Raw genomic sequence first — 8,307 nt, 5'->3', positions numbered from 1 at the left:
TCACCAAATGCCTGCAATAGCTCACCTTTCACACCTTCTGCTTGCAAACATATATTTATATCTGTTCTGTAACTTCTTGAGCTCTTCAGGAGAAAGGCACTACAGAAATACTAAATGTTTCGTACACATGTGCTCACTTCAATCTCTCAAATATGTACAGATCAGCTATTTTATAGTGATACCGCACTGGTGCTAGGGGTGCAAAGATGAATTCACAGCCCTGCCCCCAGGGAGCCAACAGCTTAGTAGAGAACACAGCTTGTAAAGAGAATATTGCAATTCTGGGTGGAAGAGGAGCTTGTCCTGGAGAGAGAGCTAATACAGGAGAAGAAATGATGAACTATCTGTAGAAAAGGAGGGAGCCTGTGAGACCTGAGCTGGGCATCCATTAATGAATGGAGTTTCTCCTGTCAGAAAGTGCAGAAGGGAGGGCATTTCAGGGAAAAGAAAGTCTGAAAGAGCTTGGTGGTTCAAGAGCCTCAAATGCTACAGGTCTGGAATCACACGTCAGGTCTTCCTTCCAAACCTGACCCACTCTATGTTGCCCATCCCCCACTCCCCTCCCCCCCACCATCCAGTTGGACCACCTAGAAATTTTGTAAAGCTACTTTTCCCCCATCAACCCTCCTTGAGGTTGAGCCTGTTGAATCTGTCCAATTTTGCCCATCTGTACCACCACCTGAGACCAGAGCCCATCATCACCTCTCTCCAGGACTTTCCCAGGAACTTCTTAGCTTTTCCCTCTGTAATCATATGCCACTTCTCTCTTCTAAACCATTCTCCCCAGTGTGGCCGGAGAGGGCGTCTTGAAACCCAAAGCTGATCTTATCAATTCCCATTATCTGTAGTTCAGTGAATTCTCATTGCTCTGATGATAAGACCAAGATCCCGAGCTTTGTCTGAAGGCCCTCATGGCCTGGTCTGACCCACTCTCCAATGTGCCTTTCTCAGTCCTCCCCTCTATCTCTGTCCTCCAGCCATGTTGCCCTGCTTTCAGATCCTTCAACAGCAATATTCCTTCTTGTCACAGGATTTTGAATGTGCTCTTCCCTCTTTGTGAAGAAGACCCCAAGCATCTACTCCTCTCCATCTTTCAGATCTCAACTAAACTTGGCCACAACTTATCTGAATCTCAACTAGGTCACCCTCTTCTATAAGCTCTCAAAACCTCATGTACCTTTCCTCTGTGCATTTATTACAGTTGTAATGATGACAATATCTGTTTAATGATGTAACATTTGTCCTCCGGACTAGACTGTGGTATTCATGACCTCAGGAACCATCTCCGTCACCTTTGTATCCTTATCTCACAGCATAGAGACTAGCACATAGTAGGTACTCAATACACATTTGTTGAGTTCTGAAAGAAATGAATAAATTAGGGTTGGAAACTGGAGCTACATATTTGAGGGTTTGTAACATTTCTCAAAAAAAGTTTATATCAGCTTTACTAAGGGATAATGTCATACAATAAAATACACTCTAAAGGGTACAGTTTAATGAATGCTGACAAATGTTTACTCTGATATAACCACCACCTTTATCAAGGTGTAGACTATTCCATCTCCAAGAAAGTTATCTTATCCCCCTTTGCAGTCAGTCCCTATGCCCAGCCCCATGCATCTGAAATGAGAGAGCTCCCTGACCCCCTTGTGGGATGTGAGGCAGGGGTGTGGCTCATTTGTTTCGCCACCGAACGCTCAAACCTGTTATGCGATGGGGAGCAGATGGGCAGGTACAGGAGCCAGGGCAAGTGCTTTTGGGCTCTGGCCCTATAGTGGCATCTAGGGGTGGGTGCCTGTGACTCCTAAAGTCCCACTGGGCATATTACAGTGCTCTTTTAGCTCTGTCTGCAGATGGCCTAAGTATTAACCAGCTCAGTACCCTCTTGGTACCCAGGTTTTTGCCCAGCATCCAGGAAGAATCATGTCACATGGACAAATTGAGGGACAGTAAATGTGGGAGATTGTATTGCTGGATGGAAGTGGCTCTTGGTGGGATGGATGGAGCTGGAAAGGGAATGGAGTGGGCAGATGATCAGCCATGGAGTTTGGCCGTCCTGCAGCCGATCTCCTCTCCAACCGTCCCCAGCTGAACTCTCGATGGTCAGACCCTCCTCTTATCTCCTCTGCTGCTCTGCTCTGTCGCTCTTTTGATCCTCTGCTCTTTTGCTCATGGAGCCCGGGGTTTGGGGTTTATATGGGTACAGAAGAGAATGATGTGGCAGGCCAAAAGGCAACATTTGGGCACAAAACCAGGAAAGTCTATTCCCATTTAGGGCCGCAGGTTTCCAGGCTTGAAGGTAGGGCCTTTGCTGGGGAACTGCCCTCTTTTATCCAGTACCTCTCTACCTCCTATCAGTATCACAACCACAGAGCTATTACTGTGGATTAGTTTTGTCTTTTCTGGAGCTTTTTGTACTGGAATCATACATGAAGAACTATTTTGTCCTGGCTTCTTTCACTCAGCATATGTGATTCACCCATGAGTTGTGTGTTATATGTAGTTTATTCCCTTTTACTGTTGATTGGTATTTCATTGTATGGATATGCCAGTATTTGTTTAATCCGTTTACCTTTTGGTGGACATTTGGTTTGTTTCTAGTTTTTTGGATATTACAAATGAAGCTGCTTTGAATATTTGTATATGAGTCCTTTTGCAGATAAACGCTTTTATTTATCCGTGGTAAATACTTAGGAATATAGTTTTAAGAATCATTAACATTTAAAACAAAGATAAAACCTTAGAACCACACTGAGATACTACTTCACACCCACTAAGATGGCCATAATTTTTGAAAGTGTTGGCGAGGATGTGGAGAAGTTGGAATCCTCATACATTACTGGGGAGAATATAAAGTGGTACAGCTGCTGTGGAAAATAGTTTGGCAGTTCCTCAAAAAGTTAAACATAGAGCTTCCATAGGACCCAGAAATTCCACTCCTAGGCATGTACCCAAAAGATTTGAACACAGGAATTTAAATAAAAACTTGTATATGAATGTTCATAGTAACACTACTCGTAATAGCCAAAAGATGAACATAATCCAAATTTCCATCAACAGGTGACTGGATAAACAAAATGGGATATATCCATACAATGGAATATTATTCAGCAATGAAAAAAAAATGAAGTACTGATACATGCCACAGCATGGATGAACCTTGAAAATATGCTAACTGAAAGAAACAGACTAAAAAGACCATATATTATGTAATTCTGTGTATATGAAATATACAGAATAAGCAAATTCATAGAGATAGAAAGCAGCTAGGTGGTTGCCAGGGGTTGGGGGAAGAAAAGTGGAGAGGGATTGCTTAATGGCTACAGGATTTCTGTTGAGGGGGATAAAAATGCTCTGGAACTAGGTAATGGTTATAGTGGCACAATGTTGTGAATGTATGTAATGCCACTGAACTGTACACTTAAACATGGTTTAAAGATTAAATTTTAGACCAGGTGCTGTGGCTCATGTCTGTAATCCAAGCACTTGAGGAGGCCAAAGAAGGAAGATTGCTTGAGGCCAGGAGTTCAAGACCAGCCTGGGCAACATATTGAGACCCATTCTCTACAAAAGAAAATTAGCCAGGCGTAGTGGCATGTGCCTGCAGTCCCAGCTACTCAGGAGGCTGAGGTGGGAGGATTGTTTGAGCCGAGGCATTTGAGGCTGCAGTAAGCTATTATGGTGCAGCTGTACTCCAGCTGGGGCAACAGAGCAAGACTTCATCTCTCAAAAAATAATAATTAGGCTGGGCATGGCAGTTCACGCCTGTTAATCCCAGCACTTTGGGAGGCCAAGGCAGCAGGATTGCTTGAGCCTGGGAGTTTGAGACCAGCCTGGACAATATAGTGAGACCTTGTCTCTACACAATTTTTTTTTTTAATTAGCCAAGTGTGGTACAAGTGTGTATAGGGGCAGGCCTGTAGTCCCAACTGTTTTGAAGGCTGAGGTGAGAGGATTGCTTGAGCCTGGAAAATGGAGGTTGCAGTGAGCTGAGATCACACCACTGCACTCCAGCCTGGGCGACGGAGCAAGACCTTGTCTTAAAAATAAATAAATAAATAAATTTTATGTTATGTATATTTTACCACAATAATTCTAAAAGATAAAGCTTTAGAGGGGTGTGAGAGGCTGGGGCAGTGTTTCCCACCCTCTGTAAAAGCTATTCCTTCATGCATTGCAACTGAGGATGGGCATGTCTGTCAGCCCGAATGTGGCCCTGAGCCTTCTATGCAAGTCTCTGTGTAGAGAGGAAGCTCCATCTTGCCATGAGAAAAAGTTAAGAGGCATCACTCCATCACTTAACATCAGGCCAGGGCCGTGCAGATTCCTGGGTTGAGAAATTTGACTTCACAAGTATGGTACATAAAAGAGAGCAGGAAGTTCTATTCAAACACCCACACTGTGCCAAAAGGCAACCAGGGTGGCGATAGTTCAGTATATCTGTGGATGCAATTTAATCCCATCAGGCTGCCTCCAAAATTTCTCCTGCTCCAAAATGTGTTGCCAACACTCAGAAAGGCTGAGATCTACTTTCTTCATTTTTTGGAATGAGAAGAGAGGATAGTCAAGGCCTGTGGAGAATACAGGGCTTTACTGAACAGGCAGAGAAAGAGGAACCAATCCACAGGGCAGGTGGGAGAGAGGGGCAAGAGAAAAAGGAAAGAGCCCAGGAGAGTGAGGACACAGAAACCAAGGAGAGAGAAGACATGGTTGGTAGTGTCATGCTACACGGAAGTCACATTCAGTGGCCAAAACACGTGACAATGGGAGGTCATCAGTGACCTTGGTATTTACAAGGTCAGTGCAGTAGGCCACACAGAAGGCTGGTCTTACTGGGCTGAGATATGGGAAGTACCTGAGGAAGTAGAGACTACACCTCGAGTGTATTTTTCAAAAACCTTGACCTAGAAGAGAAACAGAGAGACAGGGGCATGTCTAGAAGAGGAGCAAGAAACTAGAGAAAGTCAAGACCCTAACATGTTGTAGGGTAAGAATAAAGAGCCAAGAGAGAAAAAAGTTTCAAGATTTAGGAAAGCAAGAGAATTGTAAATGGAGCAAGGAATTCTCTGAAATTCCTTCTTAAACCTGTTCTTTGAGAAACTGAGAAGAGATTTGCTAAAGAATATTTTACAATGTTTTCAAGACCTTTGATCCTTCTAAGTAAATAGCATAAAGTAGTATAGAAAGCCTGGATCTTGGAGACAAAAGACGTAGATCCAAGCTGATTTGTCTACATCCACATTGCCAACTGGCTGTGTGATTTTCATTCTTTTAGTAGTTTGTTAGATCCTCAAATCTTAGTTTTTCGAGGTGCAAAACAGGTGCAGTCATTTCTGCTGTGCCTCAAAGTCATTATCAGAATATCTAGAGGTGAATTCTATGAAATTATTTAAAGTGCAAACACGGCATTTTACTATGAAAGGCCACAGAAATAAAAGAAACTACCTTTTTTACTGTACCATGTTCTTAATTAATCTGCACTCCAAAAACTCCTACTGAAAAATAATTATTATTTAAAATAAGGACTGTAACTGCCAACTATTCTCACCTTGCAACCTCCAGCCTGTTATTTCAGAGTACTTCCCTTTATCTACACAAGGGCCACCTTTTTGCACACTGTGAGTACACAGGACTGTCAATGCTATGTAGGAACAAGGGGTGATGCGCCTCCTGAGGCTGCTCCCCACTTCTCTCCAAGTCTGTTGCACTGCTAAGATTGCTTTTCTTCCCCTGTCTTCTCTTGTCTCTTCTTTGCCAATGTGCTCCATTATCCACAAGGCAAACTCTGTTCTCAGCTTCGTGGTGGAAGTGGCCATTTGGTTTACAGTGATTGACAGTTTTCTAAGAGCTTTCCCCTCTGTTGTCATAATGATCATCATCACAAGTGGAGGCCTTAGTCACTCTATTTGAGATGATGAAATGGGGGCTTAGAAGTGAATGGGCTGGCAACAGTCCCAGGGCTGGTGAGGAGTAGAGCTGTGAATGGAGATGGATCCTACTGTCTTGCCACTATGCCACAGGATGGTCATCTCACTGCCAGCACAGGGCTTGTTGCAAGGCACCTTCATTTAATGTGTGACTGGACAAATGACTCATGAACATTTCAGCTTAGTCGTGCCCCCTGCACCCTCCATCCTGGTAAGAGCTATCCTGTCCTAACGAAAGCTCTTTTAAGAGGATTCTGTCCTCTTTCTGGCTCACTTGTTTGTGGTAATAGCACTGACACTCACTGATTCTCTCAAGCCAGGAACCTGGGCCGTCCTAGTCTTCTCCTTGATTTCTACCACTGCTATCTGATCCATCACAAAACATTGACCTTCTGCCTCCCAGACACCTTTTCCTGTTGTCCCCTGAAGCCACTGCTTTAGCTCAGGCCTGGTCTATGGCTGTCATCTCCAACATGATGTTATGGGCTCCAATGTTATGTTCCCTCCTCCTAACTCTTCTCCACCCTGCAGCCATAATCATCTTTCTAAAGCAAAATGTTAATCATCTAACTCATCTGCTTAGAATTCCTCAACCACTCTCTTTTGAGCTCAAGATAAAGCCTAAGTAACTTAGTATCATCTACAAAGACCCCCAACATTGGCTTCATCTCATCTTCTGATTCTGCCTCCCTACAACCACACTGTGCTGCTGCTATCCCAGAGGGCTCGGAACCCCTCACATTCACCTGACTCTGCCTTCCCCAAAGCCATTTCTTGTCCTGGAATACCTTTTCCCTCCTTATTTCCTGGCGAACATCTCATCCTTCAGTATCGACACTCACCTATTCTGAGAAAGTTTCCTGAACCCTCAAGGAAGACCAGGGCTCCATTTCTCAATATTTAACATCGTCGTCCCCTTTGTTCTTAAGCACTTAGAGCATGGCATTGTAACTGTCTCTTTATTTGTCTATATCCTTAAGGGCAGAAATGGTGCCATTGTCTCAGTACCATCAGCACTAAACAAAATAGGCGTCACATGATAAGTCAGCACTCAATAAATCTTGAATTGATGAATAAGTTAACAAGAGTATCTAATCCTCTTTTTCTTGCCTGTCCAGGAAAAATTCTGCACCAGAAAGACCACAGCTTAGAGGCGATAAGTCAACAAAAGTAGAAGCTTTACTACTCTCTTGGTGAGAAAGGACTGTAGCTTCAACCTCATGGTGCGAAGTCACAGAGCCCTTTAGAACAGAATGATAGAATAAAAAAGCAGACAGTTTTTGAGCAATCCTGATTTGGCTGTCTTTGTAGCTTTGCTTTTTTTTTTTTTTTTTTTAAATAATGGGGCAAACTTCTGAACAATCGTCACACACATTTCAAATATGAAAACAAGAAGTAGTTCAAGGTTAAATAGACATGCTTTAAAATTTTTTTGCCAGTTTGGGCTATCTGTGCTCATACTCCCTAAACAGAGTCACATTGTTTACAGGGATGATCAAGGATAGATTGTTCTCAAAAGTCTTGGAGTTCTGCACATTAGGATAACACGAGGTGGCATGTTACGTGGTGATAAATTGCTACTTACTGGCAACGAGTAACAGTGATGACTTCTGTATCTGAAAGGTTAGTCAACCAGGTGACATAGCCGGGCCTTGGTCAGTCAATTCTCAAAAAAGAGAGACTCGTCTTCTACCCACATCCAGTGGGTAACAAGTTCAAATACAAGATTAGCCGTGTTTCCCTGTCATTAAAGAGACTATTTCTTCTTGTTTTTCAGTGCTGGTGTTTCTTGACCAAAGAAAGGTTGAAGAAAGACATTGTGTCATGTAGAAAAAAAAGAACAGCATGCTTGTCTAATGGCATTGCCTACCCGTTTTCTATAGCTTAGTAAGAATAAAAGACTTGGTCTTGAAAACACTTGAAAAGGGATGATCATAAATCAAAGTACACCTTAATCAGCTTAACGTATTAATCCTTCTTGGCTATTCAAGAGAAATAGTCAGGAAGCACTTAGTGAAAATGGGGGAAGGAATGAGCCTGGAAAAGCTTGCTGAAGAATGAAACACCAGCAGGATTACCAAAGGCCATGTGATCCAGCTCAGAAAAAAAAAAAAAAAATGCATATAATTTTAGGGTGTGACTCCCATATATCTCCACACAGCCAAAATCTGCATTATAATATAGAAGACATAAATGGGCAGAAAATAGACTTGCAACTTCCTTAAGGACCATAAAGAATTGCTCATTGTCTTGGAGAGGAAAGGAACTGGAGGGGTGGGGGTGTCAGAAGCGTTTGAACCAGAGCAGCTCCATCTTGAATAGGAGTTGGTTAAAATAAGGTGAGACCTACTGGGCTGCATTCCCAGATAGTTAGGCA

General features: G+C 43.0%; 1 long non-coding RNA gene across 1 annotated transcript; it reads left to right on the top strand.

Annotated features, from left to right (window-relative positions):
• The first annotated feature begins 4,031 nt into the window (after positions 1–4,031).
• Positions 4,032–8,048, top strand: LOC116274524. The gene is made up of 2 exons (XR_004183240.1): positions 4,032–6,141; positions 7,049–8,048. It is a non-coding gene; the product is annotated as an uncharacterized LOC116274524 (long non-coding RNA).
• The last annotated feature ends 259 nt before the right edge of the window (positions 8,049–8,307 follow it).

Source organism: Papio anubis, chromosome 4, assembly GCF_008728515.1.
Source record: "Papio anubis isolate 15944 chromosome 4, Panubis1.0, whole genome shotgun sequence".
Taxonomy (NCBI): Eukaryota; Metazoa; Chordata; class Mammalia; order Primates; family Cercopithecidae; genus Papio; species Papio anubis.
Note: the sequence above shows the minus strand (reverse complement) of the source record. Positions and strands in the feature narration are given on the sequence as shown.